General features: G+C 42.6%; 1 protein-coding gene across 3 annotated transcripts in view; it reads right to left on the bottom strand.

The window, feature by feature from the left end:
- The window catches only part of OSBPL8 (oxysterol binding protein like 8), a 939874-nt gene extending 919398 nt beyond the window's left edge, over positions 1-20476 (bottom strand). For all 3 annotated transcript variants that reach the window (XM_085653858.1, XM_085653857.1, XM_085653859.1), the window contains exon 1: positions 20372-20476. The gene's annotated coding sequence lies outside the window, so the exon portion shown is untranslated. The remainder of the gene's footprint in view (positions 1-20371) is intronic.
- Between the last annotated feature and the right edge of the window lie 600 nt (positions 20477-21076).

Here is a 21076-nt window from a genome sequence, read left to right as displayed (position 1 = left end):
CCTCTATATATTCAAAAGCGGTTTGCTTTTTATGTCCCGAATAGAGTGCTGCAGTCCGCCTCCCTGCGTCGGCGGTCGATCCCACGCTTTCGCAGGGCTCGACTAGGTGGCCAGTCCCTTTCAGTTAAAACAGCCATCGCCTGGAACGCTCTGCCCTTGAAGCTACGGAACATCCAAGATTTTAGGCTTTTCAAAAAACAATTGAAAACTTTTCTATTTTCAGAATTGTGCTAATGGCCTTTGCACTGTGCTCTCTCTTCAGCTTTCGCGCCAGGACACGGTCGAGTATTAGTGCGCGGTATAAGTTTATTATAACATAACAAGTTAGCACAGGTGGTGGTCAAGCGTGTAACCTGGTACTTTGCGATGGGGCTACTAGCATTTCTACAGTAAAAGTAACAATTTGGAGTTTTTACAGTTAGGATATGAAAACACATCTCCTACTTTTTAATATACATCACCCTACCTTAGGGCTCGACAGGCCTACCACACTGGTGACACATTAGAAAGGAAGGTCTGGACTTTGTCATTAGTTTAAACAGCAAGGTCGAATTTAGCAGGGAGATATGTTGTACTTTGTCGCACTCTTGTTGGTACAATCAGTGCTGCAGCCCGTGAGGGGCACAACTTACAGGCTCCGGATACCCCTGGTGCCATTTACTAGAAACTTACAATTATGTTAACTCATGCCAATTGGGAAGAAGGCAAATAAACAAACACTTAGTGATCAGAGCACTGGCACTGAGGTCTGGTTAGTAGGGCTCGATGTAGTCAGAGTTGAAAAACTAGCAGCATCAGTCCCAAACACTGGGTGTGACAATGCAAACCGAGCCATTTCCTTACATAATAAAGATCACTTCACATTTTAATATTTCTTGAATGTAGACAGGTATCAACTTGAGATGCTATTTCAAGCAAACGGAACATATTCTATTGTTCTCTGGAAACGAAAAACTGAATATGCTTGTACACAAAAACAAATCAGCAGCCAACAGGTAACAATTGCTCTTAAGCTAGGTCCAGAAACACAAGCCAAGCAATGTAAAATTCATTATAGTAAACTGTACCAAGTAAAGTACAGTTTGCATGTTAAGAATTTACATGTCTAATGAATCCAGATGTCTCAATCAATCAATCTAGGGTTTATAAAGAGGGACTACTCACCCATGGGGGTCTCAAGGCACTGGGGTGGGGTGGGGGGGGGGGGGGGGGTTGCTGGTCCCTCTGAGCATAAGGGATAATTCGAAGAGCCAAGTCTTTAGGTACTTCTTGGTCTTGTTGGGTGAAACAGAGTTGTCTGGCAGGTATGTGGGATGCGAGGTGTGTTTCAGGTATGCTGGTCCTATGTTGTGGAGAGCTTTGTAGACATGTGTGAGGAGCTTAAAGGTGATTATCTTGTTGAGCAGGAGCCACTGTGAGCCAAGGACTTGATGTAACACAACAAACTGAAAGCTCCCCAGCATTATTCTGGCCCTTCATTTGCAGACAAGTCCTAAGGACCTTACCGGACAGTAAGACTGTGACAAATCCTGAGTTACTCGTACATTTCGAAGTTACAATTACCAAATCTTGAATGTGGTTCATGTTGATCTTTCATTCAGCAAACATCGTTCAATTTTTAAGATTTTCTTAAACTGATTATGTATGAAGCTGTCTCTGTATATATCATACCAAAGTGAGGTATAGAGTGCACAGAGTCCAGGGAGTCTCCAGAGGTATAGCAGAGGCTAAATTAGGTAAGAACTAACAGCTCTTTTTGTGGTAGTGGGGGTGAGTAGTTAGGCTTATCCAGAGGGGGTGTCAAGCATTTATTGTATTCACTCAATCAAGACTGAAGACACACACTCAAACTGAATCCCGACCAATTGGATAGGTATATGAAAATTAAAAAAAAAAAAGTATACTTAAGTGGTTGAATTTGCAATAGTTACAGGTTGGTATGAATTCAAAAAGCCATTTACATTATACAATTATTACTTTGAGAATACTTTACAATTACTTTAAGTATTGGGGGTGGTATGTCTAGATACCACACATATGGATCTCACAATACAAGGTAAGACTTTTCTTGGATTGAGTTAACGTTACTGTTTTCCCCATACAAAACAGTTCAACCCTTTGGACATTTTAGGCCAAAAATTTTATAACATGGGTTCCCATGGGAGAAAAATGGTTATCAGTTTCACAGGTAAGTAAACGTCTTACAAGTGGGAGTTTAGGGGATCAGGACCAAAGTTACCCACGGTCTAGGTTGACACTTGAGTTGCACCATCAGCGGCACTGGGTCGGCCGAGTGCAGTGGCCCAATGTTAGCCAGTGGGGCTAAGGGGGCCTTCGGTGAGGGGCGGCTTATGAGCAGCCCACTCGGGTGCGCGAGTAAAACTCCTGGGTTTAACGTCAGCACTGCAGGGGCGAACAATCAGAACAGCACCACCAGCAGCACTGGGGCGGCCGGGTGCAAGGTGCCAAGAAGATGTCAGGGACCCTATGCCTCTCAATGGAGACCTTCGCTTTGGCAAAGCTGCTGCAGGTTCGGGCAGGGAGGTTTCCTGAAGGCGACCACCGGCTGGAGAGGTAAGTTGGATTCCAGGGAAGAGGGGGGGGCCTGGACACCATCGGTTGAGCCACCCAAGGCCGTGGGGCATTGGGTGCAGAGGTGTCTTCTGGCGGTCGGGGGTACCCTTCAGGTTGAGGCTGCAGGCGTCGTCTGGAGGCAGGTCGGGGGAATCACCAGATCCCAGGTCAGGATCGTCGGAAAGGTCTCATCGTGGTGTTGGGCCACTCAGGCCGTGGGCGTCGGGTGCAGAATCACAGAGTCACCGGAATCCAGATTCAAGTCTTTGTTGAGCAAATCAAGTGCTCAGGGGAGACAAAGTATGTAAGGTGAGTGAGGGGCAGGTCTTCCGGGCTCTGGGGGGCTGCTGGACACGCCGGGTACTTTGCTGTAGGAAGGTCGAAGATGGGGTGGCCGGTAGGTGTCTTCTTCCTGGGTCGGCACAGATCTTCAGTCCTTCTTCCTCGAATCTGAGGAGGGAAGGTTCAGGGTTGCACAAAAATACTAGATTTAGGGGCGTTAACAGGGGTGTGCAGGTCGGGACCTGTGGGTCTCTTCCTTGGGGTGGGTACACCCCCTATTATGCCACCCTCCAGTGAGAGGGGGGCATGAGCTTCTTCCAGATTGGTTCAGTCCCCTCATCTTCTAGATGGAGGTGACAGCTGTGTGCGTCACCACGCCTCCCCCACCTCAGGGGTGGGGTTGGCAAAAGTGGGCACACCTCTCCTCCTAGCTGGCCCCCCCTCCCCAGATTCTCCTGCGCAAAGTAGGGGGGGGGTGCAACTCCCAGACCATATACTCTATATGGTTTACTACACTTATAATGTCTCAGAATTGACAAACACTGTGGGAGTACAGGGCTCATGCCGCTGTACCCTCTCCTTCGGGCTAGTGCACCCTGCTAGAGGGGTGGCTTGCCTAGGCCTCAGGCAGTGGGTTGTAGGCATGGCACACAGGGATGTGTGCCAAGTCGACTCTTCACTTTTCTCTGCAATGGCAGTATGTGTGTGTTAAGGTACAGGGCCTCTAAGGGTGGCACAATAGGTGCTGCAGCCCTAAGAGGCCTTCCCTGGTCACAGTTCCCTTGGTACCCTTCAGAAGAGGCTTACCTGTGGCAGCAGATGTGCCAATTGGGGGTACAGTTTTGGGAAATAACACAGGCCAGGGGAGCCTGATAGGCAGGTATCTAGGGCACATCAAGTTAGGTTGCATCAGATGTCAGTTAAAAAGTGTGGGGTGGGGTGGGGGGGGGGGGGGGGAGTAACCATGCAAAAAGGAGCACTTTCCTACAGTTTATCAGAACTGTCAAATGTAGATTAGACAACTGGCTCAGGATGGGTCTTTCCTGTTACTTTCTCTGAAGTGGCAATACATCCCCGCAGCCCGCAACACAATTGTCCCACCTTAAACAATGGGATTATGTTTAACTGTCTTTCACTAGTGGCCAAATTTAAAAGGAAAAAAAGCAACAATCAGCCGTCATTAAATTCTCTTTGTATTGCACACCAGAAAATGAATGAGTCTCTGCTCTAAAGAAAATGCCCCTATTGCAAAGACTGGATATCAAATTGCTCGGTCCACTTCTGATAACTGGCATTTCAAAAGCTAAGAAGACTTCTACCAGTACCTGGTGTTTGTCAATACAGGACAAGAGATGACGAAGCACACTGCGCTTGTCCCTGAAAATACTGACATGCACATCCATGTTAGCCAATTCCCTAAAACACATCCATTACCTTCACAATTTGACAGTAGTTCTTGGTTGCTGTTTTGCTATAATGGACCAAGAGGCAAAATGGTGGAAGGAGCTGCACAGCCAATAAATAATGCATTTATATTTAACTGCACCCTCCTTTACAGCTCTCACTGGAGGCTGGGCTCTCCAAAAGATTTAGAACCTCACTTTATCATCTAAATAAATACAATGTATTCTTTTAACTACGCTATTCACAGCACAGGTGCAAAACAATTAGGCAGTCAAGCACATGTTAAAAATAAAATTCATGTTGCAAATCACAAGCTATTTCAGGAGACCTTAGAGCTTGCCCCTCGGCAGGACACCAGCCAGGACTGACACACCCGGCAAACTTACATGCACCCAGTGCCCATCACATAGAAGACATGCGAAACCAAAGCTGGAAAATGTTGCAAGTTCTTAATTTAAGACTACCTGTTAATTTCTTTCTTGAAAAAATGAGTTATGAGCGCACAAAGTATGTTAAAGTACATCTGCTGTTATTGGTTGCCGTTAGACTACAGATTACGCTGCTGTTGTTAAAGTAAAATGAAGTACACTGCTTGACAAAATGTAAAGTGTACCATAAAATGCATTATAGCACAAATTGTGAAAGCCAATGTTTATTATACACTGTACAAATACAGCATATTACGTAATGTGAGTATCAACAATCAAAGAAATAATACACAAAAAAGGAAAAGGCTATTGTAGGAGACCTCAGAAATTTCTATTGAAGACCCCCCCCCCCCAACCCCACCCTCCCCCCCCATTTACTAGGAATAGTATAAATGATTTTTAAGATGTTCTAGTTGTACGGAACATCTTTGATTTCTTGCTTAGCAAACAAATAATTTAAAAAACAGAGTCTGGGGGATAATGTCTGCAGACACTAAACACGAAAATATAAGTGTTTGGTTTCTAGACTAGCTTTTACTGAACTACTTTTCTTGGTTTTACTGTAGAATCAATGAATGAGCGTACTTGTAAAGCGCACAGCTACTCAACAAGAGTGTCCTGGCAGTGATTGGTTCAGGCAAACAGGAACCATAAACACGTCCAGCCGTGGAAGAGCCAGGTTTTAAGAGGTTTCATTCAAATTTGAAATTCAGAAAGGCCTATCCGCAGATAATGTTAAACACAAAAAATACAATCAATAACAATGCTACGAGAAAAAGTTAGATATAAAAACAGTTTTTAAATGCTTCAAAAGTCATAAACCTGTTGAGCAACTACAGACTAATTCTTGTACGAAGATTATAAATTTACTTTAGACAGTTGTGAAAAAGGCAACTAAGAGGTAACTGGGGAATTTCACCTCAAACAATTCAATTAGAGATCAAAGATTCAATAGCCTGCCTCACGTTTATTTCTCTGTGGCTGACGAAATGCGATTCTTTTTAATAGGATATTTAACGAGATCCCCCAGGACCTCCAGCATGAAACTTTGAAATTAAATCAAGATCCAAAAACAGTATGAATGCTGGACAATTTCACAGGAGGGAAGCAGAAACAAATCCCCAATCGAAGATCAAATATGAGGATGGGAATCTGTTAAACGAGAAACAGGAACCCCTATTTAACCCCTTCCCCGCTCATGACGGAACCACTCCGTCATGAGCCACTGTTGCCGTGTGCTCATGACGGAGCGGTTCCGTCATGCCGCGACCGTTGGCGGCCGCTCCGCCCACGCGACGCTGTTTCCCCGCCTGCGCGGGGGGACAATGCAACTGGGCGGAGTCATGAGCACAGCTCAACCATGGCTCATGACGGAGTGGCTCCGTCATGAGCACAGCGCCACCGCGCTGCCCCCCCACACCCCCCAGCGCTGCGGCAGAATTCCCGCCGCAGCGAAGGGGTTAAAAAGCATATGTTTGTAAACACTTCATGTTTTCAAGCAGGTGCTTTTTAGACTGAACACAGAATCTACACATCTGCTCCACTGTTACAAGACTATGCTTTGTAATGGCTGAAGTGGGGATGTTTTTACGTCAAAACATACAGCATGCAATGGTGTAGGAAAAGGTAGATTTTGAAAAATGAAGTACACCAGACATTGTATGGTTTATTAAAATAAATCAAACACAAGGAGATGATAGACGGAGTGGTGAAACTTTTCAGACACTCACCCCCAGTCACAGTTCTGGGTTGAATCCATCATCCACTTCGCCACCTCTGTTCAGACCCAGCTATATGCAAATCAGTCTTGATTAAAGGTCTGTAGAGAAGTGAATAAAACTACCCAAGGAGGGTTAAAGTAGAGATGAACTGTGGTTCACTTATTTTCATTCCCCGAGGTCCTATGTGAACATTTAAAACAAATGGCAAGCTCTATTGATGGTTTTAAAATGCTGAAAGTCTTCACTTTTTGCTGGTTATGGACTGGAAAAGAACGGGAAAATCTTTCTGCAGTGAAAGCAATGATTCTGCTCTCAGCCGGTTTGCAAACTAGGGCAATACCATTTCTGCTTCAAGGAAACATGGCCTGGCAAAGTCTATCAGTCCTGCCTTTGGAACTTATTGGCTGTGCCAATGGTTTACGCCAACACAACTGATGTGGTCCACTTTGCCATTTTGTTAGGGAGTGTATCACACAAGCACATCTACAGAACTCAGCGGTTATTTTTTCTTTGTAGTTACCGATCAGAGTTGGATCAGTACCTAAAAAAACAAATTAAAAAATAATAAAGTGTTAAACATGTTTTTTAAAGCACGTGTGGATAGAAGCAGCAGTGTGGGTGGAAGCACCATGGGGATGCAGGGGAGGAAGCAACACAGGGAGGCACAGGGGGCAAGGATGGGGGGGAAAGCAACAAGGAGGGCACAGATGGGGGAAGCAAACAAGCAAAAAAGAGCAACGTAGAAATGGGGGTGGGGGGAGCACATGGGCGAGACAGCATTGCAGGAGTACATAAGGGTTAGCATAACATTGAGTGGTGAACGGAGAAGCCCACAGGAAATAGAGAGCAACACTGAGGGTGTAGGGGGATGGTTTGCTACAACATTTTAGTCTCCCTCTTTGATGCGGCATTTGTTTTAATGTGCTTGGTCTAAATTTTCCCTGTCCTGATGACCATTTAATGAGATATGGTTCGAAATTGCCATCAACAACTACCTGGCTGACACAGACTTTCACTGGATGACCCATATTTGCAGAAATACCATGTTTATCTTTGGACTTCCATATCATCGCTATTTTGGAATCTGCGTGTGCAATTAGGTTGCTTCCTCCGTTTCTTACATTTATTGGGATTCACCTCTTTTGTGTGCAACGCCTGCACAATTATTGAGCACTGTATTCACGGTGCAATGAGCACTTTTTGCACAGGTTCTAACGAAGGGGTATGTTCCATACAATTACACATGGTTAAGAGAAATCATATTGAGTATTTTGCATTATTTGGTCATATCTTCACCCTAGTTAGGAAGTGTCAGTGAGAAGTGTAAGCTATCACTGAGAATGTAATGCAGCAGATAGATCACCTTAAAGTCAAAAAAGCGCTGGTGATGCCAATAGTTCTAGCTTTAATGTGCTGCATTCACATGGGCAGTCTTTTACCTTTGGCATACTGGGAATAGAAACGAGATCCAAGAAAGAGGTTGCCTCCTCTGGTTTGAGGTAATATGGGCACTACCCGAGTGCCTGAGAAGAGGAATAAAGCAACTGGGAGGGCATTTAGGGCTGCAGATGAGAGTGGAGATGCTCAGGTCAAGTGCAGCAAGTGCCTTGTACATCATGTAATGCATCTTAAAACCAGATCCGTTTATTCATGGGTAACCTGTGAAGGAGATTCAGCTGGGATTTAACAAAATGCACTGAGGAAAATTACGTCAAAGCTGTGGCAGCTGCATTTTGCACAATCTGAAGGCGACAAATAAGATATTTCAGGAAGCCAAGAAAGACTCCATTCCTATAGTCCAAACAGTATGAGGCAATTGCCCGGATCACCAACCTTCTCTCTTCAACTCAGATGCAAGAAAGAAATGTACATACGCTCTTCAAAAAGGGGAGTAATATGTAGCAGAGATCTTGCTAACATTCAGATAAAAAGAATATCAGCATTGACAGTAATGGCAACATTTTTGGTCATAATAGCAGAGGTCGAAGTCCAAGACTGAACCAAGACTTTTGTTTTATCAGTATTCAAATTCAAAAAGGTATTTGGTCAGCAAACATGTGATAGAGGAAAGGCATCCCTGAAGGTTAAAAGGAATGTCTAATCAGGAATTAAATAATCAGCAGTGTAGCTAAAAAAAAAAAAAAGTGAAGGCAAAAGAACTAAATAAAGCAACTATAGATGGTAAACAATAATTAAGGAATTTCACACAAAGTGTACAGTAATCCTTAATGTACAGGGTTTTTACTGTTAAACAAAAAACTACTTTAATTTACACAACTGAATATTAAACATAACATTACAAATATGCACGGTGAAACAGATCTCTCTACAACTGCCTCACTTAGAGATCTGTGTCAAATGGTCTTAGTGTTAAACAATATTAAACAATGTTAAACTATGCTGGTCGTCAAGAGAAGTTCTCCCTATTGTAGTTGTCACAGGGTTCTCAATGTAAAAACCTTTTCTCTTGAGTTTCTTAAAATTTACATTATAAAGCCCTTCTTAGAGCATTTGACAGATAGTTCACAATGCAGTTGACAAAGCTGGCATTCAGAGTCTATCATATCTGGGTGAAAGCATTAAACAATTCGGCAGCAATAATGCAGATTGATTTGCTCCAGGACTTTAAGCCTTTTCAACAAGTTTTAGGTCGCACACATGTGGCCAGTCACAGTTATTTCGCCCCCAGATATATGGTACACCGCGGATAATCAGTACATACTAATTACTTTTGACCTTCCAGCTTGGAATGCAGCCAGCGGATTTGAGCACTACACGCACTTGATCTAATCTCTTTTGCAAAGTTATCTCCAAATCCAGTCACTGCTTTGTATTTAAAAATTGTAAGGTACTTTACTGAACATACAACACTATAATTATCATCAAATGTACTTAATTCAGTAATTTTAAGCCAAAAAAGTACATCAAGTAGTTAAATTACATAGGTAAAATAAAATTGATACAGTAAAGCACAAAAGAAAAAACTGTTAAAAATAAATTCAATGAATCACTGTAGATTTTAAAAAGTGCACGTAAACAATAAGGGTAATAATCTTGCAGAGACAATATATAATTTCCTAAAGAGTAATATAAAGTGCAGACAAGGATTAAAAATCATTTGCCAAACATATTTCTTAACCTACCTGTAGCCAATATATACTTATGAACCACCATACAAGTTAATTCATTTTGCAGGCGTTGCAAGTGCAAGAGCGCTGGTCTAAATTTTCGAATTTTAAGAATCTTTAATTAGGGCAGCCAGAACAACTTTCTTGGCACTGTGTAAAGTTTGCAGAAAAACATTTAGAAGAGCACTGACTAAGAGGAAACATAGTCGCAAGGATCAGTCTCTACGTGCCACTTTGGAATAGGACATTAAAAGATGAGCTGTGTTTAACCTGAATCTTAGTTAAAAAATAAGATTGGCAGCAATGGGCAGGAGCAAGAGAGAGATAGGACTCTTATGAGGTCTGTAGTTTAGTGTAACTGGTAAGCTACCACTCTCTGCTTGGTACACTCTGCCACCCCCATACACCATAATCAAAAATCACGAATATTTTTAAGATTTTAGGCGGATTTAGAAACTAGAAAACTACAAATTACATAACCTAAATATCACAGGGGCAACTACCCAATTAATGTAGGCTGTCCCTAATTACCTATGAGGGATCGAGTTAGAATGTGAGCATCAGCAGGCTCTAAAAGTAAAAGCCAACGAAGCTCTCACATGGGCCTACTGGACAAAAAAGGGATTTTCACAATCCAAACAAATTAGGCAGACCCAAAGTATACATTGACATGAACATTACCTCTCATTCAAAATACGGCAAGCGTTTTCTGTGGTCAGGCCTACAAAGGAATATATGTAGTAAATCCCTTCTCATTGCATTTGTCGGAGAACTCACAAATTAAAACCCCTTGCTATTTTATTTGTCTCACAGTTAAAAAATGTAAAACCCCTTCCTATTGAGTTTGTCAAGGCATTCACAACATAAAATCAGTTTTCACTGTATTTGACAGAGGGTTTTCAACGTAAAATCCTTTGCTATTGCTTTTGTCTGAGTACACAACTTAAAACTCATTCCTATTGCATTTGTCAAATAGTACAAAATGTAAACTCTATACCCATGCCTAGAGAGTTCACAACGTAAACTCCCTCACTATTGCCTTTGTCAGAGTTCACAATATATATTCTCTTCCTACTGTTTGTTAGAGGGTTCACAAGGTAAAGTCCCTGCCTATGGTATAAAGTAAGGAGATCTCAATGTAAAGCCCTTTACCTCTGCATTTGCCAGAGAGTTGACAATGTAATCGCACTTTGTTTTAAGGCAAGCGGATCAATGTAAAAGCCTTTCCTATATTTGCCAGAGTTCACAATGAAAAACCCCTTTCTACTGAATTGTTCAAAGGGTTACACCATGCAAATCCACTTCTTACTGTACCTAGGGTCTACATTACAAAATACTTGTTTACAGGCATTAATGCAGCATTATAGCAACCCACCCATAAAAACTACTTGAACATGGGTGTTTCACAACAAATAATTCAGCCCAACTGCTGTTATAACGTCTCATAATCGTTGACTTGTTTCCATAGCAAACGCAGACTAACTTTACTGAGCTTAATCTGTGAAATACTGTAGGAAACTGGCTCTCTATATACTACACCAAAATGAGGTATAGTGTGTATAGAGTCCAGGTGACCCCAGAGTTAGGCAGAGGTTAAAGTTAGATAGAACCTTACTCTCTATTTGTGGTAGTGTGGTCGAGCAGTAAGGCAGTATCAGAGGACAGTTAAGCATTTGATCTACACACTCAGTCAGAAAATTAATTCACACACTCAAGAACTGAACTCTAGGCCAATTGTTTTTGTATAAAAAAACATATACGGTTTTATTTTATAACCAAGCAAGCCAAGCAGGTAAGCATAAAATACTTTACAGGAATAAGTTGCTGATTGTAGAACAGTTTGAAAATGCAATGGAAATTGTACTTTGTTCGATTTACAGGGAATGCAGTGGGTTGCAACACTTAGCAAATACAGTACATTGGAATAAATTGGCTTTTTCATTAAATTGCAGGTAAGTTACTTTGTACGTTACTTTTCTTACTCCGTGCTGGATGCCTGGATTCAGCACTGGGGCATTTCCTGTAAACAGGTGAGTAAATACGTTTTGGTTATTTGTGCGATTTTTAAAGAATATTTTTAGATTTCAAAACTCTACACTGACAATTTTCTTCCAAAAAGTTTCTATGTTATCCTATGGAGGAAAAACAGGTTATCGGTTCACAGGTGAGTAATCGTCTGTGGGAGTTAAGGTTCTGGGGTTAGACTCAGGGGTCCCCCAGGGTCAGTGACACACTTTTGTTTCATCCTCAGCGGCACTAGGGCGGCCGGGTGCAGCGTGTTGAGGCCCAAATGTTATCCTAAGGAGGATAGGGGCCTCTGGTTGGTGGCTGCCGGCAAGCAGACCACACGGCTGTGGGAGAAAAGCTCCTAGGGTTTAGGTCAGAGAAAATAGGGAACCAAATTAGCACCCAAGGTGCCCCCTCAGCGGCACTAGGGCGGCCGGGTGCAGTGTGTTTTGAGGTGGGGTGCCCTGTTTTCAATGGAGAACCTCCGGTTTGCAAAAGTACTGCAGGCAGGGAGACAAAGGATTTCTGGGTGCGACCACCACTTCGAGAGGTAAATTAGGAAGTTAAGGGTTGGTTAGGCACTGTTGGTTTGGGCACACAAGGCTGTGGGGCGTCGAGTGCAGGGGTGCCTTTTGGGGTCGGATCTTCTTACAAGATCTGGGTTGCGGTCAGCGGGGCCTTCTGGATTTAAGCTGCAGGCATCGGCTGGAGGCTTGAGGCAGGTCAGGGGTCGCCGGATCTCGGGTCAGGATCGCCAGGGGAACCTCCTCGTTGTGTTTTTCCACACGAGCTCAGGTGGGTGCAGAGTGGGCTGGATTCACGATATCCGGCCGTAGCAAGAAGCTGCAGTTTAAACAAATCCGGTGTTCACGGGAGAAGCAGTCTTGTAAGTGAAGACAGGCAGGTCCTCCAGAGTTTTCAAGGTTGCTGGCTACAGGACACACCCGGATTTCGCTGGAGCAGGTTTGAGGGGAGAGAGGCCGGTAGGGCTGGGGCCAAGTCAGTGGGCGTCATCCTCTTGTTAGCTGGCTGCCAGGCTGTTCGGTCCTTCTTGTTGTCAGGCTGGATCTGAGGAAGCAAGATTCAGGGTGCCCCCTAAATACTAGATTTAGGGGCGTTACAGGTAGGTAAGGGCAGGGACCAATGGGTCCCTCCCTGGGGTGGGTACACCCCCTATCGTGCCACCCTCCAGTTGGAGGGGGGCAGAAGCCTGTCCCTGGGTGGCTAGGTCCCCCCATCCTCAAGATGGTGGGGACGAGTTGTGTTTCACCTCACCTCCCCCACCTGAGGGGTGGAGTTGGCAGAGGTGGGCACACCTCTTTCCCGCATTTGTTTTTCCCCGACGGTTCTCTTGCCCAAAGTGGGGGGTAGAACCAGTGGGGACCAGTTGCTGAAAGCAGCAAATGGTCTGGGGAGGCTCACAAAGGCGGCATGCCTTTGAAGCTTCCCCTTCGTGAACCCTGCCCATCCTGGGAGTGGAGGCTTTGCACCTCGTCCCAGGATGCGCATTGTTTCCCCCCCGCCACTTCCCAGTCTTCAGGGTAGCCATTATGGTGTTGTGGAGTTTGTGATGACAAACTCCCAGCACCATATACGCTTAATGGCAGCACTGCACTTACAATGCCCAGGAATGGACTTGGGCACTGTAGGGGTACAGGGCTCATGCACCTGTACCCTCACCACTGGCATAGGGTACCCAGGTAGAGGGGTGACTGATGTATGCCAGGGCAGTGGTTTGTGGGCATGGCACACAGGGATGTGTGCCACGTCGACTCTTCACTTTGTTCTGCACCAAGACACGCAGCCTGCAAAGGCAGTGTGTGAGTGTCAGGGTACTGGGCCTCCAAGGGTGGCACAATAAGTGCTGCAGCCCTTAGAGGCCTTCTCTGTTCACAGTGCCCTGGGTACCCGTGGTACCAGTTACCAGGGGCTGACATGTGGCAAGAGATGCCAATTGGATTTAGGCTTCAATGCAGTTTTTAGGGAAGGAACATAGGCCCTGGGTACCTGATTAGCAGAAGCCCAGGGCACACTTAGTCAAAGAACATCTGCAATTCGGCAAAAAGTGGAGGCATACCACGCACGAAAGAGGGTACTTTCTCACAAATACAATAGCTCTTTTTCAGAGGATGCACACAATTTCTGCCAAATATAATCAAATCCAGTAGGAATGAAAAATGTATATGTGGGTAGAGCCAAAAAACCCTCTTTCAGTAGTGTTTCTTATTTGTTGATTACATAAGGTAAAGTGACAGTTGCCCTGTCAAGACAGAAGATGTTACATTGATAAGACTTGTGCTTTAAATAATAGCTGGCTGGGGAATGTTTTTGGGTTCACGTGAATGGTTGCTTAATGTTAGGATACAGCGTTTCTTGTATGAGAAGACTTGGTGAGATGTGCAAGTTGATCTAAAAGTGTATCCCTGTGAGTGCGAAGCTGCGAGAAAGCATTCAGAAAGACAAGGGGAGTGGTAAGGTGAGCTATATTTTTACTGCAGAATAAAAGATGCTCAGTGAGCTCCACGACTGCGAGTTACTTAAGTACTTATAAGACCTGTATAATATAGTCATTTAGTCAGAAGAGGAGAAGCAGCCTTAGTGCTATAGTCGGTATCCAGTGGTGCACAAATAATAAAAGACCATGGTGGTCTAAGCCACGGAGGGAACCTCTGAAAGTGAAAAATGTTTGGGGATCCAGAGAAAGAAACAGAAGGACAAGAATAAGTTTTCTTGTAAGATTCATCAGAGCTTGGTGTCCACGATGACTCAAGTTTTTTACTTTGTTGTCAGCAGTTGGTGGAGCTTCACACATTGCTGAGGACGCTCTAACAGAGCAGTCGGAAAGTAAGATTTGAAATACGGGACTGCAATGGAATCCAGCATGTATTATATAAATATTAATATTTATCACATGATATAATAAAAATTTTACAGTCCAGCTAAGGTTACCCCGTCTTTGATGAAGTGATTTCTCTTTATGGATTATTATTCTGTGATGTCAACCTGTGCCTTTTCACTGCATGTCCTAAACGGAGGGATTGTACTCATGTTCCCAGGGTGGAATAGCCTGTCAATACTTGAACGTCTGTGTTTCCTGTACCAGGGACCTTGTTTATTTCAAAAAGCAATAAAAATGTGTTTTAAAAAAAACATTAAGTAATACACATTACATTAAATTCGAGGTTATCAATAGAGTGGTTTATGGAAGAAAACTTCTCTCCCAGATGAGCCAATATTTATTTGAAAGTAGCGTAGGGGTTTTTATTCATAGTCACTGTCCGAGTGATGATCTTTGTCAGCCTGTTTATTTCCTAAAAATTAGCTGCTTAAATCATGGACCCATAACAACTAAATTTAAATGGCAGTGCTGAAATGTGAATCTTCCCAACACTAAGACATGAACTTAATCCACTGACCTTCCAAAATACTCTATGTTTAAATTTGTTTTATTGTTGCTCTAGTATTTCAGCAAAAAACTGTCAGGGATGAGGGATTTCTATTGCCCGACGCCGGAGAGAAGGGGGATTTCCTGTAGGGTCAACCTCTTCCAGTCTAAAGGAGGGGCCGCCCCTGACTGATAGTGCAAAGTAAACTATTTGATTTTAGAAAACCCTCAAATGTGATTCACGTTCCTGTAATATTAAGTAGTTCTTTAAGTCAAGTCAAGTCAAAAAGCTTTTATTCGGTTAGTATAAATACAACCATATAAGCTGAACACACATAATAATATACAATAAAAATTTATGACAAATATTAGACTTAATTACAATCTAATGACAGATCACTGAACCGGGACCAGTATCTCGCACGGAGTGATAAAGCACCATACATAAATACACATCGATAAAATAAAATAAAATCCGACAGATGTCGCTAATAAGTAAATAGATGTTGCAAGGTAAACTTGGAATCAAACGGGATTATAAACTCCACTTTGCTAATAAAGTGATATGTGCATAGTACAAAATTTAGGCATTCATATTTACATTAGTATATTATTACTCAAGGAACAAGAATTCCGTAATTTAGGAATCATTCCATACCAGAAATAAAGTGACGTGTGCCTAAGTATAAAATCCATGACATGGTAGAAGACACCCCCATGCCATAGGAAAAATTAATGCACAAGTTCAAACGTAACAGGATAACCTTACACATGTTATTACAACTAAGTGTAAGATAGCATGTAAAAACATAAAGCTATCTAGAGCACCACCATACAATCATAGTAAACTTATACACATCTACATGATAGCCATTATAGAACGCATTTCTCATAATCATAAAATTATGGATTTCCTGGCAGCTCTACACTTCAAAATAAAAGATGCAACATAGAAGCAGACGTCTGGGCTTTGAAGGGAACATAATAAGTTCATAGCGTCTGCTGTTAAACGGATATTATATTTTAAAAGGATAGGTTTCAAATAAAACTTCCTTAAGAAAACATAAAACTTGCAGAATAGCAGGAAATGGCAACAGCTTTGTTTAGAGAAGTTATCACAAGGGCAGTTTGAATTGGAACCTACCCCTATTACAGGGAAGGATACTAGATGATGTACAATGCCCAGTCTTAAACGTACTAATACAAATCGGTGCGATTTATTAGTCACATCCACCAAGTACGACTGAAGCCCACTCTTAAGGCTAAGCTGCCTATAAAATACAAAAGTTTTTTGGGTCCGAAGTTGTTGACTTCTTTCTTCCATCTTATACAATATAAAAGTGTCTTTAATTTCCTTCTTTGAAAGAGGTATTATATACTCTGAATGAATATTAATTCCAAACAAAGTGTTATACCAAAAAATAATATAATTTAACCACGGAATACGATGACATAGATCTAACTTAAGGCAGTCTTTAATTACAGAATGTGTGAATGCAGTTTCCTTTTTATGCCATATTGCACGCCATAGTAATAGGGGGCGTACTGCAGCCAAATCAGAAATATATTTAAGGCCAGTTTCCTGATGAATCAAGTCTGTGGAAGCTGCAGCCGGGACACATAGCAGTCGTTTAAGGAAACTGTTTTCATTTATCTGGAGTTGGGCAGTAGAGGAATAACCCCATAATCCAGCTCCATATAAAGCTGAAGAGACACATCTCGCATTATATATGGTGACCATGTCCTTTATTCTATGGTCCCCTATTTTCGTTGCAAAACGAAAAATACCATTAGAATTCCTGTTTACTTTATGTCCAATATTTACTTGCTCGTTAGTCCATTTGCCGTTACCATCAAAATTAATACCTAAATAGCAGAATGTCTTAACAGCTTGGATCTTTGAACCTTCTAGAAAAAAGGAGCGTGGTGACTTCAATTTTTTACCGCATGTCATAGTGAAAGTCTTTGATTTATTAATCAGCAATTTCCTGCCATTTATAAAAAGAGTAAAAGCGTCGATGAGACGTTGTAGTCCCAAAGGGGTGCGGGAAATTAGGACAGCGTCGTCCGCGTATAACAATACCGAAACGACCATATTGTCAATTTTGGGGGCGTCGGCTGGAATGTTGTTTAAAATAGATGCAATTTGATTAATAAAAAGAGAAAATAAAAAGGGTGCCATAACACATCCTTGCCTTATGCCTCTACGCACAGTAAAGAAGGGAGTTCGCTCGCCAGTGGGCCCGTAGCGTACACTGCAAGAGAGTTTTTCGTATAGCCTTGCTAGAAAGAATACAATTTCCTCCGGTGCTCCAAGGTCGAGCAGTACTGACCAAAGGAGCGAGTGGTCCACTAGATCAAATGCGCTGCTCAAGTCAGCGAAGCATAAAAACAAATTACCTCCTTTCACTATAGTATATTTATTGATAAGCGAATCCAAATTAAGGCATTGCTCGATAGTCCCAATGCCTTTCCTGAACCCGTATTGAACTGGGGTCAATACATTTGAATCTGCAGCCCAATCTTCCAGTCTTTTTAAAAGCACCCTACTTAGTACTTTAATTGAAGAATCTAACAATGAAATAGGACGGTAGTTACATGCTTCAGATCGTGATCCCTTCTTATGTAGGGGGACAATCAATGATTCAGCCCATGATTTCGGAAAATTCCACTCAGATGCAGCATTAAAAATTCTTGTCAGGATTGGTGCCCAGAGATCCATTTCGTCTTTATATAAATCAATCAGAACACCATCCGGACCTGGTGCCTTGCCCCCTTTACTGTTTACCATCCCTTCTCGCACCTCGTCGACGCCGATCATTAATGGCATAAAAGGCCAAATAGAATCATTTGATAAAAACTGATCTAAGAAAACCTTATCTGGGTTAAAAATGTTAGAAAAGTGTTCTATCCACTCCGTGCAATTGACATAGGACGTCAGCTCAGGGATATGACCATCCTTTAAAAAGGGACTATTTATAATTTCCCAAAAAAGTAGTTCTTTAATATAGCATACTGTTGTTGTTTCTAGGCTACGTAAATAGAATATTACTATTAATTGATTTAAATTACATGCCTAACATGTTTTCTTTCTAATGATTAGCAGGGAAGGAAAACAATGCTTTAATGCTATATCAGTTTGGATCAAAGCGAAATCCTGAATGGAAGACAAGACAACACGTTCTTCTGTGTTTCACTCTCACCTGTCAATGATAATTCACATGTCCATGGGTTAAAACGAGTTCTGAAGCCAACATAAATGTGGCTTTGTTGTTGGTTCGGCGTAACATTATTAAAGAATACACACTTGAGAGGCTGATGTGCAACGGTCTGCACAGAAATTAACTGTTCAGGAGTATGTAGTGGCTTTTGTTTGTGTGTATGCTTTTATTTTGCACAATATAGCAATTAGGCTAGGTAGAGATGGTTCTAAATCACCCCTCCCCGACTTGTAAAGGGAGGCTGGAGCAGGTGTGTGTCCAGGGAAAGGAAGCCCCATATCCACTGAGAATCAGTTGATTTATGTAAAAGGAAACTGCAGCTGTGTACAAAGGACAGAAGGCCTCCAAAATGCCCAACATACCACAGGCTGTGAGCGATAGTCAGCATGCCACTGCTTGACACCATCAAAAAGTGATAGCAAACTACTGCATCTGTTAAGGCTGAGGCTTCTCACAGCAGGTACAAGTGGAGCTGGCTCCAAGTAGGAATACCCACAACACAGGCAAAATGAAGCATTAGAACTCTTTACCTGGCTGTCATGAACCTTTCTGAAGCAACAATTGGGGAAGTACAAGAGCATGCCTGGCCTAGAAATGTCCTCACCTTCTACGACAAACTACAGTCCCACCTTTCAGTAGTACCATCCACCAAATGGCAATGCTCAGGGAAAAATAATCAACAGATCCTTCCTAAAACGGCTCATGGAATTTACTGAGAAGAGCCCTGTCTATATTCTCCTCACTTCAATGTCTTGGTCTCCACCCTCCAGCAACAGAAATACAAGCATTACACTTCCACTGTCTAGGGAAGCTATTGTGAACTCCCTCTTGTGCCATGCACATCCAGGGGCATCTCAAATGGATACTTGTTCACTTTTGTAATTAATAATGTGAGACGAACCTGGAGAGTGAACCTCATAAGACACCCGCTCCAGTATTTCCATAATCTCCTTTTTGATGTCTGCAATATTTACCCCGTAAACGCTCAAACATTGCTATGATCATGAGGTTACGCAGCCTTTCCAGTGCAATCTAAACCTCTGTACATTTCCAACTATGTGCTCCTAGTCATTACTTTACACTTCCAGCCCATGAACTGAGCAACTGTTCTTGTTAAAGTAATGTCCTACTAAGCTGTAGTCTTTTGAGGGGGCTAGCCCGTTTGCCCGATTCTAGCAATTATCAAAAGGTACCCAATATAAGCACCATGTCATGCGCAAATAAGGTTGTTTCTTACTAAAGTTTTGCAATCTCAGACTGTTGCATGCAATGTCAAAACAAAAACCTACTCTGTATCCGATGAGAACTGCCCTGGACTTAAAACGTTGCCTTAATCCCCATTTTATTTATGCAAAATGCACACACCTTTTTGCAAATATCACAACCTCTATTTCAAAAGTAATACCTCTGAAACCTAACAATACCTAATCTCATGTAGTTTATCTGCCGGTACGGCCACCCACTTTCAAAAATTCACATACCCTCCTCCTACCAAAGAGCACACACAACTCCCATTAATTTAATGCACAACGTAAAAGCCGGAGCATATGCAAAATTGTTTCCATAAGAGCATAAGACTAATCCAAATACCTAACAATAAATAACCACTGAAAAATCCCTCACCTTGGGATCCGAAGCACCATGCTACTTGGCATAAAATGATTTAATTGCTATATAGGAGTAGAAGCGTTGTACACATGCAATTACATAATACAATATATTACCCTCCTGGCCCACACTCAAACCATAGCAGCAGTCGGGCAGTTGTAGTTTATGCAGGCTGTATTATAGTTCCCTAATGTTGCGTGACACACCTACAGCCACCTAAGAAAAGACTGCTACGGATCATGTCTACTCCAAACCTAAATCAAAACTCCCATGAGAAAAAGTTCCATAATGGTTACAATAGAATATAAAAAAAATACCAAAAACATTCACCCCTTGCCATTTGTTCTAAATAATTTAACGAGAAGAACTGACGCAGTTGAAGAGTGGTTAGAGGCACGAGTAGTGTTAATAAACTACAAGTATGGGCAGACCGACTGGGATACACAAGAAGGATTTAGATTGGGGTTAAGAGTCAGAAAGAGCGCGCCAAAGAGCAAGACTCATATCGGATGACTGATGGTAGAGCCGGGACAAGACACAATGGGGTGGCAGTGCTGGCAACATCCAGTACTAACGGCATGCATACTACGGTGACTAGCTAGCCACTACTTACACTGACAGTCCATGAATTCACCCTCACGTCCATAACCCGACTGCCTATGTATTTAACCCATATCATTCGTCCGTAATTTTACTACTTCCGGGTCGCATAAAAACCAATCGTAAGCCTGAACACGTCCTGGGCGTGGTCTATGAGTGTGTGCTGCAGCTAAAGTGTAAGACGACTTCATTGACGCAATGGGCACCCCAACCAATCCTAGTGCGTCATACAGAATTCTACAGTACGGATTGGCTGTGGAGTCCGAACTCCCATTGTCCGCTCCTTCTGACAGTCGATGGGTGCTAGAATTAGCTTGGCGAGCGTGGATATTACCTGCTGCTTTCTTGGAAGGAAGATACGCAGGGAGTAGGGACCGGGCGGTGATAACAGCCTGTCTCGAGAAAGGTATGCCACACAGGACTCCTACCGCCCTGAATGCGGGAAGGGCCATAAAAACGGAATGTGTCCTTGTGTAACGTAACTGGTGGTCATGTAAAGTCTCCAAAACCTTCGGGTAGAGTTCGCGATATATAAAACAGAAAAACAAATTTAAAACAAGCATTTGCAATGCAATAGGTCTCGCATTTTCAAAAGTTTGAGCCATTGGCATTGTAAATACCAAACCTTTTATCAATGTGCTGGTTTTGAAAACAGATAAATAAATGGCATGGTCATTTACAATGCCAATAACTTAAACTCTCGCATTGTAAATGACAA

Source organism: Triturus cristatus, chromosome 4_1 (assembly GCF_964204655.1).
Source record: "Triturus cristatus chromosome 4_1, aTriCri1.1, whole genome shotgun sequence".
Classification (NCBI taxonomy): Eukaryota; Metazoa; Chordata; class Amphibia; order Caudata; family Salamandridae; genus Triturus; species Triturus cristatus.
This window is presented reverse-complemented; position numbering and strand designations above follow the sequence as displayed.